This window comes from Bos javanicus, chromosome 13, assembly GCF_032452875.1.
Source record: "Bos javanicus breed banteng chromosome 13, ARS-OSU_banteng_1.0, whole genome shotgun sequence".
Lineage (NCBI taxonomy): Eukaryota > Metazoa > Chordata > Mammalia > Artiodactyla > Bovidae > Bos > Bos javanicus.
In genome coordinates, this window is record NC_083880.1 from 61,181,100 (window position 1) to 61,207,625 (window position 26,526).

Genomic DNA, 26,526 nt, shown 5'->3' on the forward strand with positions numbered 1-26,526 from the left:
CTTTGAGAACGTTGTCACCCAGTACCTTAGAGTGGGTTTACTACTCACCCTCCCCCCCAGAGACTTTCATGTAAGCCCCTTCCTGGGGATGGTGGACTGTCGCAACCTGCGGTGAGGCCCTGACCTTCTGGCCCCTCCATCCTGGTTGCCCACCCAGCGTGTGGCCAGTGTGCCAGCTTAGCACCCCCAGATGCCCTCTTACCAGCAGAGGGGGCCCTCGAGCCCTGTGCCCAGCCCTCCAGTTCTCCTGCCATGCTCCTCCCGGTACTTGGGGGCAGTGAGGGTGTTGGACAGGTACCGGCTACATCACATTCTGGAGGAAAGGCCTGTGGGGAAGAGGCTGTGGTATCCAAAGTCTGGCCTGACTCAGCAAGAGGGCCATTATCTGTGAAGCCAGGGAAGCAGCAGGGCCACGTGGGCCCCAGGAAAGAGTGGATTTTATTCCCAGGCTGGCAGAACCCATCCTCCGTGGTTTCAACGTTCACATGGCTTCAGCTGGGGAGCCTGGGACTCTAGATCACCCTAGACATGGAGGACCCACCACTCCCCTTCTGCCTGTTCCTGGGCTTCTTCCCAAAACTACTGCTGCAAAGCCAGAAGGATCCTGATCCTCGGAGCCATCCCCAGTGCCCCTGGAGAGGCTGGGGAGGGGGCTTCTGGGAGGCCATCCAGGCCCAAGAACTGGAGATCCCAGAGCCAGGGTTTCTCCACAGTTTGCCAAAGACAGCAGCCCTGGCCCGAAGGAGAACCCCCAGTGGACCAGGCAAGGGGTGGGCACAGCCTTCATTTACCTGCCTGGTATGGGGTCACTGGATAGAGAAACTAAGGTCGGGGAGGGTGGCCACTGGCCTGAGACTCAGACTTTCAACAGCCCAGAAATCTCTGCCTAAGCTTCCAGGTTTAAAGGCTGAAAATGACAGGGCTTCCAGTTTGGAGCTAAAGAACAAGTGGGAGCAGATAATGGGAGCTGCTGCAAGTACCAAGCACCTCAATACAGGATTTACTTAATTCTCATACTCTCCTTCTGTAATATTAGCCCCATGTACAAGTGAGAGAACTAAGGCAGCTTACCTACCCCTAGACAGGGATTTGACCTTGAGCAATCTGAATCAAATTCCAGAGTTCCTAAGGACTTTGCAACTCCTCTGCAGACCCCTGGGCCTGAGTCACTGCTGACTTCTCTGGGCTTTCTGGAAAGGAAAGATGGGAAATCTCAAAAGCTTCCCCCAGCCAAGAGGGTTCCTTTCAGGGGCTTCTCGGATCTCTGCCGACTCCAGCCACCTCCAGAGGGGAGGCCGTGTGGTCCTGGAACAAGGCCTCTCTGAGGGCGGCAGATGGGGCAGGCAGCCCAGGCACACAGCACAGTTGGTTCTGCGGTCCATAGCCTACAAAGCCCTCATTGAGTCACCGCCGGCCCCCGGCAGAGGCTGAGGTGGCAGTGGCGCCAGGCGCCTGCCACCTAATGACCGTCCTGGCCCCGCCAGATGCTCCACAGACCTCGGCAGCGGCCGTCCAGGGCCCGCCCGGCCAGCCGGCACCGCAGAGGCCACTCTAATTCCAATTAACCAGCTTCAGCTGAGCAAACAGCGGGCAGTGGTGGCCCAGCCCGGGCGGTAGGCCCGGCCTGCAGAGCCTCCGAGTCTAGACTCCAGATGTGAACCACCACAGCCAGAGTCCCATGGAAAAATGGCACCAGGCCGGGCACGGATCGAGTCTGCACGCCGGAGAGGCGGGGGTGGGTGGCTGGGCAGGGCCCCTGGTGGGCCTACTGCCAGCCTCACCCTGGGGTGGGAGTGGATTCTTGGGAAACAGCTCCAAAAGCTCCAAGTTCGCCCCTGATGTGTTAGGTGTCCCTTTCAGTGGCCTCCCTCTCCCCTGACTATGGTTGAGTGGGAGGGGGCTACTGTAGGGGAAGAGGGAGGCCAGCCCTGTGGAGAGCTCCAGTACACTATGTCATCTGTATTTAACGTGTCCAGCATTATGATAACCCATTTTAGAAATACTCATGTAATGGTTATAACACCCCTGTGAGGGAGGTGGCATCATTTTTACAGATAAAGGAAACTGAAGTAGACATTAAGGGCCCCAGAGAGATTTGAACCTAGGATGCCTGGTTTGGGGGATGTTCACCGCAGGTGCTGCTGACATAAATCAAGATGCTCAATTCTGGGTTCCGTCTTGGAGTGGCGCTGGAGAAGAGGGTCAGCATCGACAGCAGGGCTGGCTGCCCACTCTGTCCTGTTTGCTCAGCTGTAAAATGAGTAAGCTCCAATTTGGAGGAGTGGCTCCAGTTTAAGGGGGAGGGGGTAAAGCCTTGACATGCCCTTTTGGGTTTTCAGCACCAGGTATGAGTTGGGCACAGGTCAAGCCGCTGGGCACGGCAGCGAACACAGGTCAAGCGCGGGCTTCCCGGCTGACGTTGTGATCAGGCAGACAGACTTTAAATGGATGAACGAATGGATAATGTCAAGTCAATGATCATGTCACGATCCTCAGGCAGAAGAGGTGCCTCCCGCTCCCACAATCCTGTCTGGGGTCGGACCCTGAGTGGCAAGGTAGGATCCTGGGTGATCCGGTCAGAGTTCAGCCGTTCTCGCACAAATGGGAAAACGGAGTGCTCTCTACTCCCGTCCCACCCACGCCAAAAAAAGGGCCAGACTTGCCCGAGGTCTCCTAAGGAGTGGAGACCAAAGGCGGGGCCTGCTGCTCCCTGCCCAGCCCGCTCTCCCACCGCTAGCGTTCCCTCCCCGTTCCAGGCCAGGTCGTGGGAGGCGGAGGTTGGGGAGGAGGCAGCATCCTGCCCGGGTGCGTCAGGAAGGGCCGAGCGGGAAGGAAGGCACCACCCCCACCCCCGCCGCGGCCACACCTGGGCTCTCCAGGCGGGCATGGGGGCCCAGGCCGGCGCCTGGCTCCAGCGAGTCTAGGCCGCCTCCCCGTGGGGGCCGCCAGATGGGCCGGCCGCCCGCCCGCCCAGCTACGCGGGCAGGAAACAGCCGCCAAGGCTGCCAGGAAGGCGGGCGCGAGCGGTGGGGCGGGGCCCACAGTGGCCCCGCCCCCCGAGGGGAGGGCCGGGAAGGCCGAGACCTTGTGAGCCTGGGAATCCCGGCTCTGCCGCCTGCCATGTTTCCTTAGGCAAGTCTGTTTCCGTCTCCGTGCCCCAGCTTCCCCAATAGTAAAGTAAGTCTGCTTATCCCAGCTCTTTTCTTACCACTGTATGACCTCAGGTCTGTTTCTTTCGCGTCTGTTCCTTGGTTTTCCTACTCAGAGAAAGGGGGCAACAGCGACAGGCCATCTCCACTGATAAACTGTGGGAAGGTTGAGCCTCTGCCCTCCTCCCCACCAGAGTAACCTAGCCCCCGGCCCAGTGACCTAGAGTGGCACTCAGTGTGTGTTGAATGTCCCAGCTCTGGGACAATCCTAGGGCACATAGAAAGCACTTCATAAATGGACACGTTGTCTCGGATCTACTGCTTACCAACCGTGAGGCTCTGGTCTCTGAGCCACAGTCTGCCCACAGGTGGCTGTGAGGATTTAAGTGAAATAATCCATGGAAAACACACAGCACATCTTCAATAGATAATATTTATGGAAGAGTCTCTAAGATGTGTAAAAAGAGATAGTAATATGAGGAAATTTGAGGGCAAGAAAGATGTGAAGATCTGGGTGGCTTGTAATCTTTTGTATACTTTGTATTTTCCAAATCTTGAGTTTTTCAAAACCAAATAGAACTGAAAGTAAAACTAAATCCATCCCCAGCAAAAAAAAGAAAAAAAAAAAAGAAATATCAGCTATTATCTCCATCAGGCAAAGGAAGCCCCTAAAACTCAGAAAGGATCTGAAAACTTTCTTAGTCACAAGGGAGCTGGGAAATGGCAAGATGAGATTTGAACGCAAATCTCTTAGACTCCACATTAGAAACAAAAAGGAGGAAAGGAAGCTCATTTAGCTTTCATTGCTGTTTCCAGGAGAGATCCCCTTCCGAGGAGAAGGAAGAGGCTGGCAGAGTGGGAAAGACTGAGGTATAAGGAAAGGTGAGCAGATCCCACAAGGCCAGGCCATGGAGCTTAGGCCTTGTCCTGGAGGCAGTGGGAGCCAAGGAAGGTTTCTGAGCAGGGGGGTGACATAGTCCTTTCTAAACATTACATTGGGGAAGGCCTGGAAGCCAGGGGTGGGGCTCCAGGACGGTAATGATAACACTATGAGTGATGAGTGGATGAAACCGTCCACGGGGACAGATGAATAAGAAAGATTTAAGAACTCGAAGCAATCCAGAAGGTGGACGGTCATACAGATATTTCTCAGCACCATGGCAGGACCGTGAATCCACATGTCCCAACACTTCTTACCAACTTCCTCTTCCTTGGAGGTTGTTCAGCCCATACTACATACAACCTTACAAATGTCCTAAGACCCCTAAAAGAGCCCTGAGTCTAGGCCAATGCCAGGAAGAAGCCTAAATTCCCAGCAGTTTTGAGCTGAAAGGAAACAAGGGATGAGTGTGCTGAGGTAGAAAACTGAAAGAGCATTTCCTCCACCCCAGCGATCAGAAGCAAAGGACCTGTGATCTTGTTTGCAAGCACAGTGCTTGTCCCTGATACCCCATGGGTGAACATGTATGGACTCCTCGCACACAATGTATGGACTTCAATGCTCGAGGGACACGTAAGTGCGTGGGCAAACCTATATGCAGGTGAACCTGTACATGACCCAGCCTAGGGAACTTGTGCACACCCATCCTTGCAGGCAGCCAGGTGGCATCCAATCTGTACTGGGAAGCGTTAACAGAAACCTTCCTGGAAGAAGAATAGCAGCTGCCATTACTGAGCACTTCTTGTGTGCCAAGCACCATCCCAAGTGTTCACATCCTCCATGTGCTGAGTCTCCATCGTAGGGATGAGGAAATAAAGGCACAGAGAAGGAAGCTGCCCACACAGCAATCAAGAGCCCTGAACTCGGGACTTCCCTGGTGGACCAGTGGCTAAGACTCCAAGCTTCCAGTGCAGGAGGCTTGGGTTCGATCCCTGGTCAGGGAGCTAGATCCCATATGCTGCAACTAAGAGTTTGCATACTGCAAGTAAAGATTCCACATTCTGCAACTAAGATCCAGCACAGACAAATAAATACACAATTAATAAAAAAAAAAGACCTCTGAACTCATGTGAGGACACCACTCCCTTGTAATTTTTCATGTCATTCAGTATTCATTTTTAAAAACCTTTTATTGGGCTTCCCTGGGGGCTCCATGATAAAGAATCCACCAGCCAATGCAGGAGACATTACCTAATTTAGGAAGATCCACATGCCGTGGAGCAACTAAGCCCGTGTGCCGCAACTACTGAAGCTGTGCTCACAACCACTGAAGCCCACACACTGCGGAGACTATGCTCGGCAACAAGGAAGCCATTGTAATAGAAGCCCGCACACTGCAACTGGAGAAGAGCCTCCACTCGCCTCAACTAGAGAAAAGCCAACGCACAACGAAGATCCAGCACGACCAAAAATAAATGAAACAAATAGATCAGTTCAGTTCAGTCACTCAGTCGAATCTGGCTCTATGCGACCCCATGGACTGCAGCACATCAGGCTTCTCTGTCCATCACCAACTCCCAGAGCTTACTCAAACTCTTGTCCATCAAGTCGGTGATGCCATCCAACCATCTCATCCTCTGTCGTCCCCTCCTCCTCCCGCCTTCAGTCTTTCCTAGCATCAGGGTCTTTTCCAATGAGTCAGTTCTTTGCATCAGGTGGCCAAAGTATTGGAGTTTCAGCTTCAGATCACTCCTTCCAATGAATATTCAGAACTGATTTCCTTTAGGATGGACTGGTTGAATCTCCTTGCTGTCCAAGGGACCCTCAAGAGTCTTCTCCAATGCCACAATTCAAAAACATCAATTTAATTTAAAAAACTTTTATTATCCAGAAGTTACAGCCACGCTTTGTAGAAAATTAGCATATATGTTAAAAAATGAGAAAATAAACCAGCATTTTCCTGCCACCCAGAGATTACTGTTAACAGCTAAACGTAAATTTCAGATTTTTTTTTGTAGTATGTATTTTTTAACACAAATCATATATACAGTGCAAACAATTTTGATATCTATTGTGTTACTATAGTTAACAACCTTCCTCTTCTCATTTTGGTCAGGTGTCATCTCCTGTAATACCCAGACAGCCTCCAACCTCTTTGTCATTTTAAGGCAGACCAGGTGAGACAAACAGGCCATCTGCATGTGAAGGCAGATCCCTGTGAGGCGGATGAGCCCCTCCGGGGTCTGTAATGGGCCCTTCCTCCCCAGGGCACCCTGCCCTCTACAAAGCGGTGGTGGGGCCTGGCCCCTTGCCCTCCTGGGACTAAACCTTGGGGGAGGGTGATGGCAGCGGGGACACAGAGAAGGCTGAGCCCCTGGGCACTGCATTCAAGGCCTCTCCACATGTTTGTGCCCCGAAAGTAGGCACCTCTCTTGCTGCTAAGACCTGAGTTGCCCCCCTAATACCCTGGGGGCCCTGGAGGGGGGAGGGGAGAGGAGGTGGAGACATATGTGTCAAAGGTGGTAGGTGGTCCGGGGGAAGTAGAAGAAACCTGAGCTCAAGGCCATAGAGCTAGCTGCCATGGTGCAGAGTCCAGGGGAGGGTCCGGGCCCCTTCCTGCCTTAGAGGTTCTCTGTGCAATTACACGTGTCAGCAAGAGTAAGAATGTGTTTTCTTGTGGAATCTGTATGACTTTGGGGTTTGTATAAATGTGAGGGCACGGAAACCTTACATGGGGCAGGGCTGCAGATGTATTTCTGCGCATGCATGTATGTGAGTCCGCGTGTGCTCCAGGTTTCCTGCTATGGTCTGTGCACCCCTCTGCCTGGGTCCCTCTGAAGCCTTCGCTTCCTCATCTGTAAAATGGGGACACCAGGTCACTGGGTACCATTGTGATTCTGATTACCTTATTCCCTCTCTACTACTGACCTTCTGTCCAAACACTGGCCAGTCATTTCTTCTCCAATCAATCTGACAACACCCTGGGGAACATATGTATACCTATGGCTGATCCATATTGATGCACGGCAGACACCAACACAATATTGTAATTATCCTTCAATTTAAAATGTTTTTTAAAAAATTGACAATACCTTGATTTTTAAGTCTAAAACCTGCTTCTCCTAATTTGCTCAGCAGCTATTAATATTTGCTAATCACCCTGGATTCCCCCAGGACATATTTTCCATGAATGAAAGAGCTATTCAGGGACTGGCGCGGGGAAATGCCCCCATGAGATGCTGACCCATGCGCATTTTGTGAAAGGCTCCAGCTCTAAGTGTTGAGACCCAAACGTGCAGCACAGTCAGTGGGAAAGTTGCAACTGGTGGGGTGGGGGGCGGTGAGGGGGGGGAAGGTTTTTTTTCTTCCTTAAAAACAACATTTTGTGTTCAATCTGTGTCTCTTTTAAGCCTCACAGGATGGAGATATCCTAAAATAAGAAATTAAGCAAGAAGGGAAATCCCATTATCTGTCTTCTTAATGGGTCCCTCAGGATTCCATAAGGACTCCCTTCCCAGTCACTGTGTGGTCCAGGCCTGAGAACACCCAGCTCCCCCACCCACCCCCTGCGGCCCACGCCCACCCACCACCCAGCCAGGGAAGCAGTTTCCCAGGATTCACATGGTAATGAAGGCATCCATCTTCTCCCAGACACACACTGGGCCCTCCGACCCTCCCAGGCCCCTGCACAATGGTCCCCAGTGCAGAGGCCCCACCACCTGTTGGATTTTCCCAGGGAAGTGTGGGAGAGAGTGGAGAAGAGCCTCTTGCTCCCAGCCCCCAGTCTACTGGCCCCCTGGACCTGGGAGTCAGACAGTGAGAGAACTCACGTCCTCGTCACCCCCTGAGCTAACTGCATCCTCAGTTACCTCATCTGCAAAATGGAGGTGGTGGTACTCAAGTCACAGTGTGGCTGGAAGGATTCTGTTGGGAACAGTGTGATGTGAAATGCAGACAAGTGGGGAGTGGGGTCAGTGATAAACGCTCAGTGATCACTACCACTTTACGTGGGACCAGGCGGGATGAAGCATATTGCAGTACTGTCACAGAGCATCGCAATCCTGCAGGTAGAACAGCTAAGACCATTTATAGAAGAGGACACTGAGGCCCAGGAAGATGGGCTTCATGCCAGGAGCACCACAGTTCCCAAAGCCACAGAGCCATGTGTCGAGTTTGCCTCACCCCAGAGCCTAAAATGCTAACCACTACTTTAGATCATCACCATCATCATTATCATCACAGTTATTGACTTAGGTGGTAATCCTGGCAAAGGCCACCTGAAAGTCCCTAGGGAAGCTAGGAAGAGTGGGAGACCTAAATATTACTCATCTATGTTTCCCCAGGACTTGGCCAGAGCCTGGCACACAGTAGGTGATTAATAACTGAGGCCTGCCTGAGTGACATAACTGAGAAACAAAACGCACAGCTTTATATTCTGGGTCATGGAGTCGGTTTCATTATCTTTTACTTTCTCTTGAGCATCTACTACAAAATGCTCATGAATAAATGATTTCCTCAAATAAATGCATAATTCCACCTTGCGGTAATAGAGGCTAGGGCAAAGAGGAGGAGGGCATTCAGAGCAAGTAACAGAAAATAAAAATCACTGCCTCTGTAAGCAGAATCCTAGAAATCCCTGGACCACAGCACCTCCTTCCCACCCCCCAGTTACTGCTCCCCAATGCAGAAACTGCCTCTCCTGTACCCTGCCCAGATCCCATCCCCACTTCGTAAACATTCAGAAGGAATGTCTGTATGTATTTACAGGTAGAAGGACAGAATTAAGGATGACTTTATCTTGCTTAAGTTGAACTGTATGTCTGTCCAACTTCTCTATAATGAATATGTATTATTTAGGTTGATGCAAACAAAATTGCAGTTTTTGCATTATTGAAATTTTCCACTTGATATTGGAATACATTTTCAATAAACGTGGTTATGTTATACATCATCTTAATACACATTTCTCACTTGGTTTTTTGCTAATAACTTATTACTGTTTGTTTTTATTTATTTTAGACTATGGAAATGATGTTAGACAAAAAGCAAATCCGAGCAATTTTCTTACTTGAGTACAAAATGGGTCGTAAAGCAGCAGAGACAATTGGCAACATCAACAACACATCTGGCCCAGGAATGCACAGTGCAATGGTGATTCAAGAAGTTTTGCAAAGGAGATGAGAGGCTTGAAGATGAGGAGTGCAGTGGCTGGCCATCGGAAGGTGACAACAACCAATTGAGAGCAGTCACTGAGGCTGATCCTCTTACAACTATACCAAAAGTTGCCAAAGAACTCAGTGTCAGCTATTCTACAGTTGTTCGGCATTTAAAGTAAATTGGAAAGGTGAAAAGGCTTGGTAAGTGGGTGCCTCATGAGCTGACTGCAAATCAAAAAAATCATCATGTTGAAGTGTCATTTTTCTTATTCTATGCAACAACAACCAACCATTTCTCAACTGGGATTGTGACCTGCAATGAAAAGTGAACTGCATACAACAACCAGCAATGACCAGCTCAGTGGCTGGAGTGAGAAGAAGCTCCAAAGCACTTACCAAAGCCAAACTTGCACCAAAAAAAGGTCATGGTCACTGTTTGGTGGCCTGCTGCTGGTCTGATCCACTGCAGCTTTCTGAATCCTGGTGAAACCATTATATCTGAGAAGTATGCTCAGCAAATCAGTGAAATCACCAAAAACTGCAGCCGGTATCAGTCAACAGAAAGGGCCTGAGGATAGGTCGCACAACCAAAAGTTGAAGGAATCGGGCTACAATGTTTCGCCTCATCTGCCATATTCACCTGACCTCGGCCAACCGACTACTAGTTCTTCAATCATCTTGACAACTTTTTGCAGGAAAAACACTTCCACAACCAGCAGGATACAGAAAATGCTTTCCAAGAGTTCGTTGATTTCTGAAGCATTGATTTTTATGCTACAGGAGTAAGCAAACTTATTTCTAGTTGGCAAAAATGTGTTGATTGTAAAGGTTCCTGTTTTGATTAATAAAGATGTGTTTGAGCCTAGTTATAATGATTTAAAATTCGTTGTCCATAACTACAATTATTTTTGCACCACGTAAATATCATTTTTGTTGTTCAGTCCCTAAGTTGTGTCCAACTCTTTGCGACCTCACTGACTGCAGTATGCCAGGCTCTCCCATCATCCACTCTCCTACAGTTTGCTCACATTCAAGTCAGTGATGCTATCTAACCATCTCATCCTCTGCCAACCCCTTCTCTTTTTGCCTTTAGTCTTTACCAGCATCTAATGAGTCGACTCTTCACATCCCAACCAAAGTATTGAAGCTTCAGCTTCAGGTTGCCAAAGTACTGAAGCTTCAGCTTCAGCATCAGTCCTTCCAATGAACTATCATTTTAACCAGCCTTAATACATGAAATACATTATTATGAAAAAGCAAATCATGTAGAGGTACATGTCAGAGAAAGAGGAAGGTCCACTTTCAACCTGAGTCAGAGACCTGATCCCACATCCCAACCCCAGAGACAACCCCTATACAGTCTGCTGGAGTAACTGGGCATTTTATTTTATTTATTTATCTTTGGCTGCACTGAGCAACATGAGGGAACCTGGGATTGAACCCATGGTCCCTGCAGTGGAAGCTTGGAGTCTTAACCACTGGACCATCAGGAAAGTCCCTCTCTGGGCATTTAAAAGTATACTCTAGGGAAACCCTGAAAACATTATGCTGCATAAAAGAGACCAGTCACAAAAGACTACATATGTATGATTCCACTGATAGGAAATAACCAGGACAGGTAAATCTATAGAGACAGAAGGTGGATTAGTGGCTGCCAGGGTCTGAGAGGTAGCGGGGGGAATAGGAAGTGACTCGCCAATAGATTTCTTTGGGGATAATGAAGATGTTATAAAATTAATTGTGGTGATCACTGCACAACTCTATGATATATTAAAAACCATGGAGTTACACACTCTGTAATTTGACTTTATTTATTCTAGGCTGCGATGGGTCTTCGTTGCTGCATTCTTCATTGCTTTCCTTTAGGTGTGGAGAGTGGGGTCTACTGTGTAGTTGTGGTGCTCGCTTGGGCTTCTCATTGCCCTGGCTTCTCTTGCTGCAGAGCATGGGCCCTAGGGCACCCAGATTTCAGTAGTTGAGGCACGTGGGCTCAGTAATTGTGGCTCCCAGACTCGAAAGCACGGGGTCAATAGTTGTGGCACACGGGCTTAGTTGCTCCACACCATCTGGGATCTTCCCAGATCCGGGATTGAATCCTTGTCTCTCTTTACCACTGATCCACAAGGGAACCCCCAAGTTATATACTTCAAATGAGTGAATTGTATGATATATGAATTATATCTCAATAAAGCTGTTAAATAAAGCTTTCTTGATGGCTCAAATGGTGAAGAGTCTGCCTGTAATGCAGGAGACCCCAGTTCGATCCCTGGGTTGGGAAGATCCCCTGGAGAAGGGAATTCCAATCCACTCCAATATTCTTGCCTGGAGAATTCCACAGACAGAGGAGCCTGGTGGGCTACCAGTTACAGTCCATGGGATCACAAAGAGTCAGCCATGACTGAGTGATCAACACTTTCCCAGTTGTTTTAAAAAAAAAAAAAGTAAATTCTATACATGCTCCTATCTTGGAGCCCTCAGCCCACTGACAGGGTATTTCCCACCTCCAAGCCCTGGGTCCCACCTCCAGGTGGACGTGACTCTGAGCGAGTCTCAGGTCCTGTCACAGGTCCAGCTGAGTTTCTCAGGTTGTTCACAGATATCTCCTAACCACATAACACACACTCTCAGACGGGGAGGAAGCCCCAGAGGCAAAGCACTCTCCCTTAATCTTTTCTGGGTCCAAACCTTTCCCTTTTACATTTTTTGTGTGTTTTTTTTTTTTTTTTGGACACACTGTTCAGAATGTTGGATCTTAGTTCCCTGACTAGGAATCAAACCCATGCCCCCTACAGTGGAAGCACAGTCTTAACCACTGGACTGCCAGGAAGGTCCCCCCCTTTTACATTTTAATTTTATTTCATTTTTAAATAGGTAATGCATCCTCATGGTACACAATTTAAAAAGTAGAAACATCTCTCTTTTCACCCCAGAGGCAGTTTCCTAGTGAGTTACATGCAAATATGAATATTTTGTTTTTCTTTCTTTTTAAACAAAAGTGGTGGCAGTCTTTGCATACTACCTTACAACTTGTTTTGTTTTTCCACTTAACAAAGTACTAGGAAACCTTAGTATTTCAGGATAAAGGCAGCTTTCTTGTTTTTTCACAGCTGCATGTATGTATTCTATTATATGGAGAGAATGGTCTTTATTCAATCCGCTGCTGCTGCTGCTGCTAAGTCGCTTCAGTCATGTCCGACTCTGTGCGACCCCATAGGCGGCTGCCCACCAGGCTCCCCGTCCCTGAGATTCTCCAGGCAAGAACACTGGAGTGGGTTGCCATTTCCTTCTCCAATGCATGAAAGTGAAAAGTGAAAGTGAAAGTGAAGTCGCTCAGTCGTGTCCGACTCTTAGCGACCCCATGGATTGCAGCCTACCAGGCTCTTCCACCCATGGCATTTTCCAGCAAGAGTACTGGAGTGGGGTGCCATTGCCTTCTCCGATTCAATCCCCTAGTGATGGACAAATGGGTTTTTTTCCAGTTGACTCTTCTTCCTGGACATACCTTGTTTCACACATTGAGTTTTTCCTTAGTATACATTCCTGAAAGTGGAAGTGCTGTCTCATAATTTCCCAGAGCCCCATAGTATTTCACAGTGCATTTAGCTATTCTCCTTTTGATGGATATTTAAACTGTTTCCAATTGGGTGCTCTTATGAGCAAGACATCTATGAACACTTTATATTCCTCACAGACCCCTTTGGCAATGTGTTAAAAGCTGTGGATCTTTTCCCCACAAAAAAATACAGTAAATTTACCCAACAATGAAACCCATCTAGGCGCCTCAAATTAAGACACTCTGATCTAAACCAACTGCTGTCATCCAAGCAGAGAAACACAAGGGTGGAGATGAGCAGGGGCCACCCTGCAGTACAGGGATAGGAACCCTACAGCAGCTGGATCAGAGTCGTTGAGATTCTGCTCAAGGAGTCAGACCACCATCCTCCTCTGCTTAAAACCATCCCAGGATCTTGCCTCACCAAACTCCTCACTGTGGCCTCTGAGATCCAGCTATGTCTCTGCCCCCATATCTTCATGACTTTCACCTTCTAGCAGCCTTCTCCTTGCTCACTCGACCAGAGTCACATTAGCCTCTTGAACATACCAGGCACCTTTCTGCCTCAGGACCTCTGCACTGATTTTGACTTCTGCCTGGAATGTTTTGTCCCCAGTAGCTGAAGGAAGTGCAAAAACAAGTTCTTTACTGAGCTACCCACCTTCCCAGAGAAGACTTTTCCCAGGCCCTGAGATTGCAACCTATCCTAACCCCAGCCCTCCCTAACCCCCCCTTTCCTGACTTATTTCCTCCATAATATTTATCACCAGAAGAGATAATATATACTGCACTTACCCTGCTCTTTGTGTGCCCTTCTCCCCTAAATATAAACTCCATGGAATAGTGACTTCCCTCTGTTCTGTTCACTCTAATATCCCAGTGTGGGCCCAGAGCCAGAGGTGCAGTAGGTGCTTCACAAATATTGTTGATTAAATGAAGAAATTAGGTTGGTAAAGCACTTAGCACACAGGAGGGTAAAGGAGGCATGATACCTGGGAACCCATAGGCTTTGAGAAACCCAGACTTCAACCCTAGCCTTGCTAAATTCTTCTTTGACCTTCACTAAGTCACCAGTCATTCAGGACCTCTGTGTTCATCATCCCTCAACTGGAGTTGATGGTTAGAGCATCTCTACTCGGAGTGGCTGTGAGAATTAATGAGCTCCTGAGAAATCTGTATGCAGGTCAAGAAGCAACAGTTAGAACTGGACATGAAACAACATATTGGTTCCAAATCAGAAAAGGAGTACATCAAGGCTGTATATTGTCACCCTGCTTATTAAACTTATATACAGAGTACTTCATGCAAAATGCCAGGCTGGATGAAGCACAAGCTGGAATCACGATTGCTGGGACAAATATCAACAACCTCAGATACACAGACGACAGCCCCGTTATGGCAGAAAGCAAAGAAGAACTAAAGAGCATCTTGATGAAAATGAAAGATGAGAGTGAAAAAGTTGGCTTAAAACTCAACATTCAGAAAACTAAGATCATGGCATCCAGTCCCATCACTTCAGGGCAAATAGATGGGGAAACAATTAAAACAGTGAGAGACTTTATTTTGGGGGGCTCCAAAATCACTGCAGATGGTGACTGATGCTATGAAATTAAAAGACACTTGCTCCTTGGAAGAAAAGCTATGACTAACCTAGAGCGCATATTAAAAAGCAGAGACATTACTTTACCAACAAAGGTCCGTCTAGTCAAGGCTATGGTTTTTCCAGTAGTCATGAATGGATGTGAGAGTTGGACTATAAAGAAAGCTGAGCACCGAAGAATTGATGCTTTTGAACTGTGATGTTGGAGAAGACTCTTGAGTCCCTTGGACTGCAAGAAGATCCAACCAGTCCATCCTAAAGGAAATCAATCCTGAATATTCACTGGAAGGACTGATGCTGAAACTGAAACTTCAGTACTTTGGCCATGTGATGAGAAAAACTGACTCATTTGAAAAGGCCCTGATGCTAGTAAAGATTGAAGGCGGGAGGAGAAGGGAATGACAGAGGATGAGATGGTTGGATGGCATTACCGACTCAATGGACATGAGTTTGAGCAAGCTCCAGGAGTTGGTGATGGACAGAGAAGCCTGGAGTGTTGCAGTCCATGGGGTCAAAAAGAGTCGGACATTATTGAGCAACTGAACTGAACTGAACTGAATGATTTAAAGCCCTGATAAGTGTTTAATAAATGTCAGCCAGCATTGCTGCCGCTAGGATGATGACAAGGCTTCCCTGATAGCTTAGTTGGTAACAAATCCGCCTGCAATGCAGGAGACCCGGTTGGACCATGGGTCGGGAAGATCCGCTGGAGAAGAGATAGGCTACCCACTCCAGTATTCTTGGGCTTCCCTTGTGGCTCAGCTGGTAAAGAATCCACCTGCAATACTGGAGACCTGGATTCGGTCCCTGGGTTGGGAAGATCCCCTGAAGAAGGGAACCACTACCCACTCCAGTATTCTGGCCTGGAGAATGCCATGGACTGCCATGGGGTGTTTTCATTAGGCTTCCCTGATAGCTCAGTTGGTGAAGAATCCGTCTGCGACTGAGCGACCTTCGCTTCCCTTCTTCATGATGATGATGGTGGAGGTGTGGTGATGCAGACAGGGGTGTGTGCTGACACCTCGCCCCCTAATACCGGAGGCCTGGGGAAGGAGGTCACATAGGGGAGGGAAGTTCAGACCAGATTCCTGAGCTGTCTTACTGGTACTTTGCAGAAAGAAGATGGAACTTTCGGGGTCGGGGTTGGGGGAAGCTAGGGGTAAAATGCTTCCACCAGAGAGCCCCTTAGCCCCTGTCGTGGGCTCCCCGCTTCCCAGCTGCCCCTGCCGTTGGCTACACCAGCTTCACTTAGCCCACCGCCCGCCCGGAGCCACTTTAGGGGGAGGGCGGCGGGAAGGCAAGTCGGTTTTTCCCAGAGTAGCCCCCCTATCCCGCGAACATCTGGCCGCGAACATCTGCCCTTAGCCTTTGTCTCCGGGCCCAGGCCGGGCTCGCACCCATCTGCCGCCGCCCGCGGCCCCCGCCCATCTGTGCGCGGCTCCCGGCGTCCCCGCCCCCGCCCGCCCGGTCGGTTCCCACGGGGCGAGCGCAGGAAGCGGGCGGCCCATCTGCCCGGCGCGGCGGGTCCTGCCGCCAGGCGGCCCCGAGGGGCGGATCGCCCTCTTTCAGGCAGGTGCGCGCCCCAACAAAAGCTGGGGTGCGGCGCCTCTCCCCTCCTGCTCACCCCGAAGTCACTGCCGGGCCTGCGGAGATGAAGGGCGCTCGGGCACCCCGCCTCTTTGCAAAGCGCTCCCTTGCTGACCTCCCGCTAACCCTGGACGCCCGGGGTCCCCCGCGCAACTCTCCACCTCCAGCCCCCAACCTTTAACTGGACTGGCCCTTCTGCTTGGAAATGCCTTTTGCCCTTCTTGCTTGCCTAACGTTTTACTTAGTGTGGTGTAGAAATGACGGAGAAATACAGCGATTTGTATTCCCACCACCAGGAGCTAACAACCCAGCAGTTTGCTATCATTGTTCCCCTCACATCTTTTAGGTTTTTTCCCCCTCTCCATTCCACAGCTTGCAAGATCTGACCTGGGATGGAACCCGCGTCCCCTCCAGTGAACAGGTGGAGTCCTAACCACTGGACGCCAGGGAATTCCCCCTCCCATATTCTTTAAAGAATAAAACTTTACAGATGCTGCTAGCTTTCCCCTGTAGTCAGTGCCTCTGCCCTTTTCACCAAGACTACTTGCCACCCTCTCCACTTCCCAGGTAACATCACAAAGTGGCCATGTTTCTTCCAGGCCATGTATATTTTTTTTAAGATTTATTATTTTTGGCTGCTCTGGGTCTTCTGGCTGTCATGTACCTGGGCTTTCTCTAGTTGCCACAAGTGGGGGCTATGCTTTCCTTGCCCTGCCGGGCTGCCCATTCCAATGGCTTATCTTCTTGTGGGGCACAGGCTTTAGGCATGGGGGCTTCAGTAATTGCAGTGCACAGAGTTCATTTTCTCCAGGGCCTGTGGGATCTTCCTGAACCAGGGATCAAACCCATGTCCCCTGCATTGGCAGGTGGATTCTTAACCACTCGACCACCAGGGGAGACCTCTTATACTTTTAATACAAAGAAATTTATTAACGTTGTTTGTGGCTTTTTAAATTTACACTTAAAAAACAAATCCTTCTGTATTTCCCCCTAAGCAGCATCATATTTTTGCAGGTATCCAGCAGAATACATACAGGTCTAGCTGACGGTAAAGTGTCTGCCTGCAATGCAGGAGACCTGGGTTCGATTCCTGGGTCAGGAAGATCCCCTGGAGAAGGAAATGGCAATGCACTCCAGCACTCTTGCCTAGAAAGTCCCATGGACGGAGGAGCCTGATAGGCTACAGTCCATGGGGTGGAAAAGAGTCAGATACGACTGAGCGACTTCACTTCACTTTCACCACTCCACTCAATGGGAATGAATTTGAGCAAACTCCAGGAGATAGTGGAGGACAGAGGAGCCTGATGTGCTGCAGTCCATAGGGTTGCAAACAGTCTGACACAACTTAGCAATTGAACAACAACCACCACGCCACCATTATTTCATTTCCCTGTTCTCCTGTTGTTGAACGGATGGGTAGTTTTCAATCTGCTCTGCTGTCAGCATAGCTGCCGTGTTCCTGCCCCATGCCTTTGGCATCTTGAGGGCAGGATTTTCAGGGTATGTCCGTGGGAGTGAACTGCTGGGTCAAAGGGAGTTCCCGTGTTCACTTTTACTCAATATTGCCAAACTGAGCTCTCAAGTGATCGTACCAGTTTACATACCAGCGGCGGTTGAGGATTTTTGTTTTCCCACACCCTCACAAATTTACATTATCAGACTTTGAAGTTTTTGCAATTTGATGTGGCAGTTGTCTCCTGTGTACATCCCAGATGTACAGATGTTCAGGCTCAGGAGCCTCTGCCTCACTCTTCCTCGCTTTTTTCCATCTCAGCTGGCATATTACCTCTTCCTACAAGAAGTCCTCTCTGATCTCCCTTAGTTGACTGGGGTATCTCCCAGGCCACGCCTTCTACAGCACTTTGTGCTTCCCCATCATAGCCCTGGGAACTGGGGGGTGTCTGCCTGATCTCCAGGCAGGGATCAGGTTTGCAGGGCCATTGAGCAGACTGCGAGGACCCTGCAAGTGCTACCGAGAGCACTCCTGGAAGGTTCATTCCTCTCCAAAGTGCCCCCTTTGGAAGGGCAGTAGTTAACTTATTGGTGGCATCTGGGTCCCCAGCATGTGGACACAGCAGCCAGGAACCAACCACCTGGCTCCCTGATGGCATCAACTTGCACCTTGTTCTTTCAATGCTGTGCCTAGAGTTGGTGTGTGCCAATTACAGAATGAGTGGTTGGCATTTCATGCGACCCCATGGACTGCAGCACACCAAGCTCTTCTATCCTCCACTATCTCCTGGAGTTTGCTCAAATTCATGTCCATTGAGTCGGTGATAATAATAATAACTAGTGTCTACTGAATGCCAACTTTGCTAGGCACTGTTCTAAGCTCTTTATGCGACTTAACTCACTGAATCCTCATAGAGAGGGGAACTCCTCCTGTCCCCAGTTTCACATATGGGGAAACAGACACAGAAAAAATGAAGTGACGTACAGACTCATAGCTTATAAGCAGTAAACAAAGATGTGAATCCAGACCTCTTTTCACCTAGGAAAAGGGCCCCTTTCTCCCTTAAGTGTTTCTGAGATGTCAACTTCTTTTTAACCAGAACAGTTCTGCTTTTGCATCAGCAAAAACTAATGAGACTTTTTAAAAGACCTGAGAGATTGACCTGAGTCACAGTATTTGAGGTGTATAGCCCCACCCATGACCTGAGGCAAGGGTGCAGTTGGAGGGTACTTAGGGTTGGGGTGAGTGGAGAGGGTGGAACTGCCTTAGGCTTTTGGGGTGGGGAGGCACCTGGGCAGGCCCTGAGAGACACACCCTCAGCCGTTTCCGGGTTCCGGGCCCCAGGGTAGGAGGGGGCACCAGGTGTACCGGGCAGGTGAGTCAAGGGAGGGCCCTCTGCTAGGCACCAGGCAGGAGCGGGGATTTCTGCTTCCGGGAAGGGAAGCTCTGGGGCCACCAGTGGAGCCCCAGTGGGCACAGGGGGAACTTACTAAAGCCCAGCACCAGAAGGTCCTTGCCCAGTCTCCCTCCTTCCACCTCCATGGGCCTGGGCCTTGCAGCAGGAGGGGCGGTATCTGCAAGTTCTGCAGACGGTGCCTGACTTGGGGTATCCCTGGCGGGTGGCATCAGCTTCTATGGCTGACAGGATCAGACCAGCTCCCATGCATCTGCCCTTGGCAGAGCCCAGTTCTACGTTCTGAGGCATGAATTCCTGGGCACTGGGTGGGCATGGTTGAGTGCTTGTGTGTCCTCAGGGCTTATGCACAATACTGAAGTGTCTGTGTGTATATGTGTGTGTTGCAGGAGATACCTCCATGCTCAGTGGCTTCAGTCGTGTCTGACTCTTTGCAACCCAATGGACTGTAATCCATCAGGCTCCTCTGTTGATGGGATTCTCCAGGCAAGAATATTGGAGTGGGTTGCCATGCTTTGCTCCAAGGGATCTTCCCAACCCAGAGATTGAATCTGTGTTTCCTGCATTGCAAGCAGATTCTTTACCCACTGAGCTACCTGGCAAGTCCTGTTGGGGGAGGTATCTACATCTACAAAGACTATGGGGGAATTCCCCTGGCAGTCCACTTCACTTCTTGTTGGCTCAGACGGTAAAGAATCTGCCTGCAATGCAAGAGACCTGGGTTTGATCCCTGGGTCAGAAAGATCCTATGGCGAAGGAAATGGCAACCCACTCCAGTATTCTTGCCTGGAGAAGTCCATGGACAGAGCAGCCTGGCAGACTACAGCCCATGGGGTTGCAAAGAGTTGGACACGACTGAGCGATTAACACCTTCTTTCCAGTGTTTAGGACTCCACGCTTTCACTGCCAAGGACGCAGGTTCAACCCTTGTTCAGGGAATTAAGATCCCTCAAGCCACCCGGTGCAGCCAAATAAATAAATAAATACAATTTAAAAGGCTTTGGGGGACTTCCCTGGTGGTCCAGCAGTTAAGACTCCATGCTCCCAAGGCAGGGGGCCCAGTTTCGATCAGGGAAGTAGGTCCCACGAGCCACCACAACTGAGAGTTCACATGCCCGACTAAAAGATCCTGCATGCTGCAGCTAAAGATGCCATGTGCCTCAACTGAGACCTGGTGCAGCCAAATTAAAAAAAAAAAAAAAAGACTTTAGGAGTGGTGGGAGACAGTATGGGGCCTTTGAACTGGTGAAGGTGGTGCTGGTCGGGCATGTACCCTGCGGGGAATCAGTGCCTGGGGAAGCTGGCTTGTGGATTTGCATTGGATTGTTTTCTGTAAGATGTGGGCACTGTGGGAGCTGTGTGTCAGCATCTTGATGTGAGCAATATTGATCTGGGTGTAAGTGTCTATTGTGTTTGGTGAATGTGTGCTGCACTGTAGGGTGTGTGTCTGGGTTGTGCTGTTGAGGGTGTTGTTGTAGTGTGTTGCTTTGATGTGGTTCTGTTAGGCGTGACAATTGGGTGTTTCAGTGTGTTGCCTCCTTGGTCTCCGTGTGTTTACTGATGTGTAGGTTGTACAGATTTGGGTTTTGGTTGTGTGCTCTGAGGCCAGCGTGCTAATCGTTCTTATCACGTGGTACTGTGTTATGCATTTGGCAGGTTGCTCTGTTGGTTGTGTGTTGAGGTGTTGTTGTCAATGTGTCAGTCATGGTGTCAGTTTGCACACATGTGCTGTGTTTGTCATATGTCATTCAGTGTGTGTTAGCAGTGTACTTGTCAGCTCTGCAGGTTTGGCCTGTGCTAAGTGACCTAAGTGGGAGGTCCCTGGGACCTGATTCTGCCCCTCCCTTTGGTCCTAAGGCTCCAGAGCAGCAGTGGTCCTTTGTCAGGCCACAGGAAGGCCCCACCTCACTCCTCAACTGCAGGGGACCCAGGGAGGTGCCCAGACTGAAAGGCTCCAGCCGCCTGTTCATTGTTCTGGGGCCTCTTTGGAAAACAGGATGAAAAGCAAAAGGTGGACTCAAGCCTGGACCCCTGTCCTCTCCAACATGACCCAGGAGTCCAGCACAAAACCTCTAGGATGGAGGGGTGGCAACAGGCCTCATTTTATAGATGTGGAAACTGAGGTCCAGAGTGGGACCGGGACCTGGCAGAGGCTTCCACAACTATTAAGGACAGATAGCTCGAAGTCCCCACACCCTCATGCACCCATCCACAGCCTCCTGCTGGTTTGAAGGGTTGAAAACTTGAGGACCCTGGAAAGACACAAAGCTGTGTTCTGGCTCCCATTTCTGAATGCTTTCCAACTGACATGTCATAACCTTGTAGACTAAGTTCAACTTTTGTCTCCATTTTGCACACATGGTAACTGAGGACCGTAAGGTAACCATTCATTTGACAGATATTACTCTAAATATTACGCTATTCTAAGTACTATGCTGTGTGACCTTGAGCAAGTCGCTTGCCCTCTCTGGGTTAGGCCCTGTGCTCAGCTCTAGGGACACAGCAGTGACTGAAGGAGCTCACAGCCTGGAAAGGGTGTGGAGAAGATGGACAATTACCAAGAAAAGAATGATCATTTCAGATGGTAATAAGTTCTATGAATGATGAAGACCGGGTGAACAGGAAAGAAAGTGAATAGCCCAGGGAGGTTTTAAGAAGGTCTCTCAAGAGGAGACTTCTGACCTGAGACTTGACGAATGAGCAGTCTTATGAAGATCTAGATGGGCCTTCAAGTGAGAGGGAAGAGCAAAGGCAAAGGCCCTGAGGCAGGACCACACTAGGTAGTAAAGGAGGCCCTGGGGCTGGTGAGACAAAGGGAGGGGCAAGAGATGTGTTGGTGGGGCTGGTGGTGCTGTCAGGGGCTGCGGGCCGGGAGGAGCTTGGATTCTCTTCTCAGCATGATGGGCAGAGAGAAGTGTGGGCTGAGCACACGGTTCTGGGGGTAGAGTGTGCAGGGGATGGTTGTAGTCTCCCATTACGGGGGGGCGGGGACAACCAGAGCCAAAGGTCTCTCCCCCGCAGCTCCGGCAGCCCCAGCCCAGAGGCGCCGGCCTGGCGGCTTGAAGACTGTGCTGCGGGCACATCTGGGGAACAGCTGCCGGGCCAGGGCCAGAGCAGGTCACGTGGCCCAGGCAGGCCCGCCCTGGAGCCTACAAGGCCAAGACTCCTGGGAGGGGCAGTGGGGAATGTGCCGGACTTGTACACAAATCCCTGAGGAGTTACCCTGCAGTGTAGACACGCAGGCAGTGTAGACACACACGCACACAAGTCCCTCAGTCCCTCACAGCCACTCTTTCAGGAACCAGACCACTTAGGTTCAATGCCACATCCCAGCTGTGTGATCCAAAGCACTCAACTTCTCTGGGCCCCAGTGACCTCAGCTATAAAGGGGACATAGTATTATCACCTAAATCATGAGTTGTTTTTCTCTCATCAACAAATACTCAGTGAGTGCCTCCTGTGTGCCAGGCACTGCGCTCTGCTTTGGGTTGCAGCAGTGACTGCAGCTGTGGTCCCTGCCCTCCTGAGCTCCCTCTCTCAGGTTAAACTTGGAACCAGTCCTCACCCAGAGTGAGCACTTAAGAAATGGGAGCCATTTGCCTTGAGCCCTGGAACCCAGAGGAAGGATAGTAAAGGCACAAAAGGAGCCGTGGTGACAGAGACATAATAACAAAAGACCTCGCCATTCATCACTTCCTGGAATAGCTTGTTTCATTCTCATAATCGCTCCACAGAGACAAGGGTTAGATCCAGTTTACACTTGGGGAAACTGAGGCACAGTTTATCAATGGAAGAGCCAAGATTTGAAGGTGTGAAGGGCTGGGCCCGTCTCCTCTCTGGGCCCCAGTATGCCCATCTGTGAAAAGGAGTACTATATTCACACAGCTGCTGCCAGTCCCAGAGAGCAGCTGTGAAACTCAGAGGTGTGTGTAAAGGCTTTCTGAGGGATAGTGACAGACTTTATTTTGGGGGGCTCCAAAAGCACTGCAGATCATGACTGCAGCCATGAAATCAAAAGACACTTGCTCTTTGGAAGAAAAGCCATGATCAACCTAGACAGCATATTAAAAAGCAGAGACATTACTTTGCCAACGAAAGTCCATCTAGTCTAATCTATGGTTTTTCCAGTAGTCATGTATGGATATGAGAGTTGGACCATAAAGAAAGCCTGCTGCTGCTGCTGCTGCTAAGTCGCTTTAGTCATGTCCAACTCTGTGCGACTCTATAGATGGCAGCCCACCAGACTCTGCCATCCCTGGGATTCTCCAGGCAAAAACACTGGAGTGGGTTGCCATTTCCTTCTCCAATGCATGAAAGTGAAAAGTGAAAATGAAGTCTCTCAGTCGTGTCCGACTCTTAGTGACCCCATGGACTGCAGCCTACTAGGCTCCTCCATCCATGGGATTTTCCAGGCAAGAGTACTGGAGTGGGGTGCCATTGCCTTCTCTGAAAGAAAGCCTAGCACTGAAGAATTGATGCTTTTGAACTGTGGTTCTGGAGAAAACTCTTGAGAGTCTCTTGGACTGCAAGGAGATCAAACCAGTCAATCTTAAAGGAAATCAGTCCTGAATACTCATTGGAGGGACTGTTGTTGAAGCTGAAGCTCCAATACTTTGGCCACTTGATGCTAAGAACTGACTTATTTGAAAAGACCCCAATTCTGGGAAAGATTGAAGTCAGGAGGAGAAGGGGATGACAGAGGATGAGATGGTTGGATGGCATCATTGACTTGATGGACATGAGTTTGAGCAAGCTTCAGTAATTGGTGATAGACAGGGAAGCCTGGCATGCTGCAGTCCATGAAGTCTCAAAGAGTCAGACACACGGAGCAACTGAAATGAACTGAAGGACTAGTAGCGGAACCCTGGGGTGGGACTGTTGGGGGGTCATTTAATGAGTCCTCCAAGCTTTCTGGCCAAAAGAGTGGTCTGGGTCTGTTTTCCTGAGCTGGCTTGGTAGTGGGGTTGGGAGGCAAATACTCCCTTAATTCACACTACCAAGGAGAGGGACAAAAAAATGCCCATTTGGCAAAAATATAAACAAGCAGTCTTTATTCCAACTCCTTGTCAGACCTTAAAAATGCTGGAGATAAAAACCAAAGTCTGGAAGTACTGAAAATTTTCTGGAGTGAAATGAAGCCAGATTTTTTTGCCCCCACAGGCCTAGGTGTGTGTATAGGGAAGTGTCATTATTTCAACTGGCAAGTCTGAAGGGAGCACAGTGAAGGGGACATTTCGGGGGATCTGAAAGCCCATCTTCCAGAGTTCACTAAAAACTGCTGGGAGCTAGGACTTCCTTGGCGGTCCAGCAGTTAAGATTCCATGCTTCTAATGCAGGAGGCATGGGTTCAATCCCTGGTCAGGGAACTAAGATCCCACATGCCCTTTAGCATGGCCAAAACATTAAAAAATAAAAATAAAAAAATTGGGAGCATAATTGCAGCCAAACGGTTCCGAAGGCCAGGCCTAGACTTGAAAATATGCTATTACTGTCTACTGTATAGTAAGCATCTGCTCTGTACCAAGACCACAGTAGGAGCTTTGCAAAGCTTAATCTCAGTGAGTCCTAGAAATAGCCTAAGGAGTTAGGAACTTCTATCATTTTGCCAATGAGGAAGCAAAGGCTCAGAGAGGTGAAATGTCTTGGTCCGGGTCACACAGTATAACAAGGTTTTAAATCTTAAACTGCTGGACCCCAAGCCCTAGCCCTTTACACTATTCTGTAGCCAACTGTCTCTCCTCAAGTGATCAGACCTTTACAGGCCCCTTACACGTCTTCATTCAGGCCTTATCTCCTTGTGCTTTTCCCTCATAAAGTGCCTAGAGGATAAGTCACCTCCTTTAGGAAGCCTCCCTGATTTCCTCCAAAATAGGACTCATCCTTTCTTTGTGTAGCTAATGCACATAGCAGGCAATTTGCATAATATAGTCTCCATACAGCTAACACAGAACCTGGCAGGAGGAGGACGCTCGTGAATGTGAGGTACACTTAACTACTGGGAGTCCTAATGGTCTCTTGACTTTCTCTCCTCTGTTTGTCTGCAAAGGATCTTTGAGATTCTACCTCGTCCTAATCAGCAGTCAGGTCAGAGGGAGATATACTAAACATTTGGAGTTGGCTTTTTTCTTACATAAAGTAGTACATGAATACACTTCTGTTTAAAAATATATTCAAGGGAACTTCCCCAGTGATCCAGTGGTTTAGAATCCACCTTCCAATGCAGGGGATGTGGGTTCAATCCCTGGTCAAGGAACTAAGGTCCTATATGCCATGAGGCAACTAAGCCCACATGCCACAAGGAAGACCCAACCCAGCCAAAAAAAATCATATATGTGAAAGTGATAGTCACTTAGTCATGTCCAACTCTTTGCGACCCTGTGGACTGTAGGCTGACAGGCTCTCTGTCCATGGAATTCTCCAGGCAAGAAGACTGAAGTGGGTTAGCATTTCCTTCTCCAGGGGATCTTCCCGACCCAGGGATCCGACCTGGGTCTCTCACATTTCAGGCAGTTTCTTTACCATCTGTGCCCCCAGGGAAGCCAATATAAGAAATACCTGGTATAATGGATACATAGACATAAAGCTATAAAACTTCTGGGAAAACAAAAGAGAAAAGCTTTGTGATCTTCGATTAGGCAGAGATTTTTTAAAAAATAGACAAAAATGCATGACTCATATAATTAAAAATTGATAAATTGAACATCAAATTTAAAACTTCTGCTCTTCCAAAAACATTATTAAGAGGATAGAAAAACCTTGACACACACTGGAGAAAACATTCATAAATCATTTATCTGACAAACAATCTGTGTTCAAAATTTATGAAGAAGTCTCAAAAGTCTACAATATGAAAACAACCAACCAAATTAAAAGAAATGGACAAAAATTAAAGGGTGGCATGAGGGAGCCTTATGATGGAACTGCTCTGTGTATTCACTCTGGTGATGGTCACACAAGTCTACACATGTAATAAAAATGCACAGAACTAAATACACACACATTAGTGCATGTTCAGTCCAGTCGCTCAGTCATGTTCGACTCTTTGCGACCCCATGGACTGCAGCACGCCAGGCTTCCCTGTCCATCACCAACTCTCAGAGCTTACTCAAATTCATGTCCATTGAGTCAGTGATGCCATCCAACAATCTCATCCTCTATCATCCCTTTCTCCTCTGGCCTTTAATCTTTTCATCAGGGTCTTTTCAGATAAGTCAGTTCTTTGCATCAGGTGGCCAAAGTATTGGAGTTTCAGCTTCAGGATCAGTCTTTCCAATGAATATTCAGGACTGACTGGTTCAAGGGACTCTCAAGAGTCTTCTCGAGCACCACAGTTCAAAAGCATCAATTCTTCAGTGCTAGGCTTTCTTTATGGTCCAACTCTCACATCCATACATGACTACTGGAAAAACCATAGCTTTGACTAGATGGACTTTTGTTGGCAAAGTGAAGACTCTTGAGAGTCCCATGGACTGCAAGGAGATCCAACCAGTCCATTCTAAAGGAGATCAGTCCTGAGTGTTCTTTGAAAGGAATGATGCTAAAGCTGAAACTCCAGTACTTTGGCCACCTCATGTGAAGAGTTGACTCATTGGAAAAGACTCTGATTCTGGGAAGGATTGGGGGCAGGAGGAAAAGGGGACGACAGAGGATGAGATGGCTGGATGGCATCACCGACTCAATGGACCTGAGTTTGAGTGAACTCCGGGAGTTGGTGATGGTCAGGGAGGCCTGGCG

At 49.0% G+C, this 26,526-nt stretch overlaps 1 long non-coding RNA gene across 1 annotated transcript; it reads left to right on the plus strand.

Moving 5' to 3' along the window:
* The first annotated feature begins 4,040 nt into the window (after nt 1–4,040).
* Nucleotides 4,041–10,050, plus strand: LOC133259557 (uncharacterized). Its single transcript, XR_009740447.1, has 3 exons — nt 4,041–4,662; nt 6,146–6,206; nt 9,049–10,050. It is a non-coding gene; the product is annotated as an uncharacterized LOC133259557 (long non-coding RNA).
* The last annotated feature ends 16,476 nt before the right edge of the window (nt 10,051–26,526 follow it).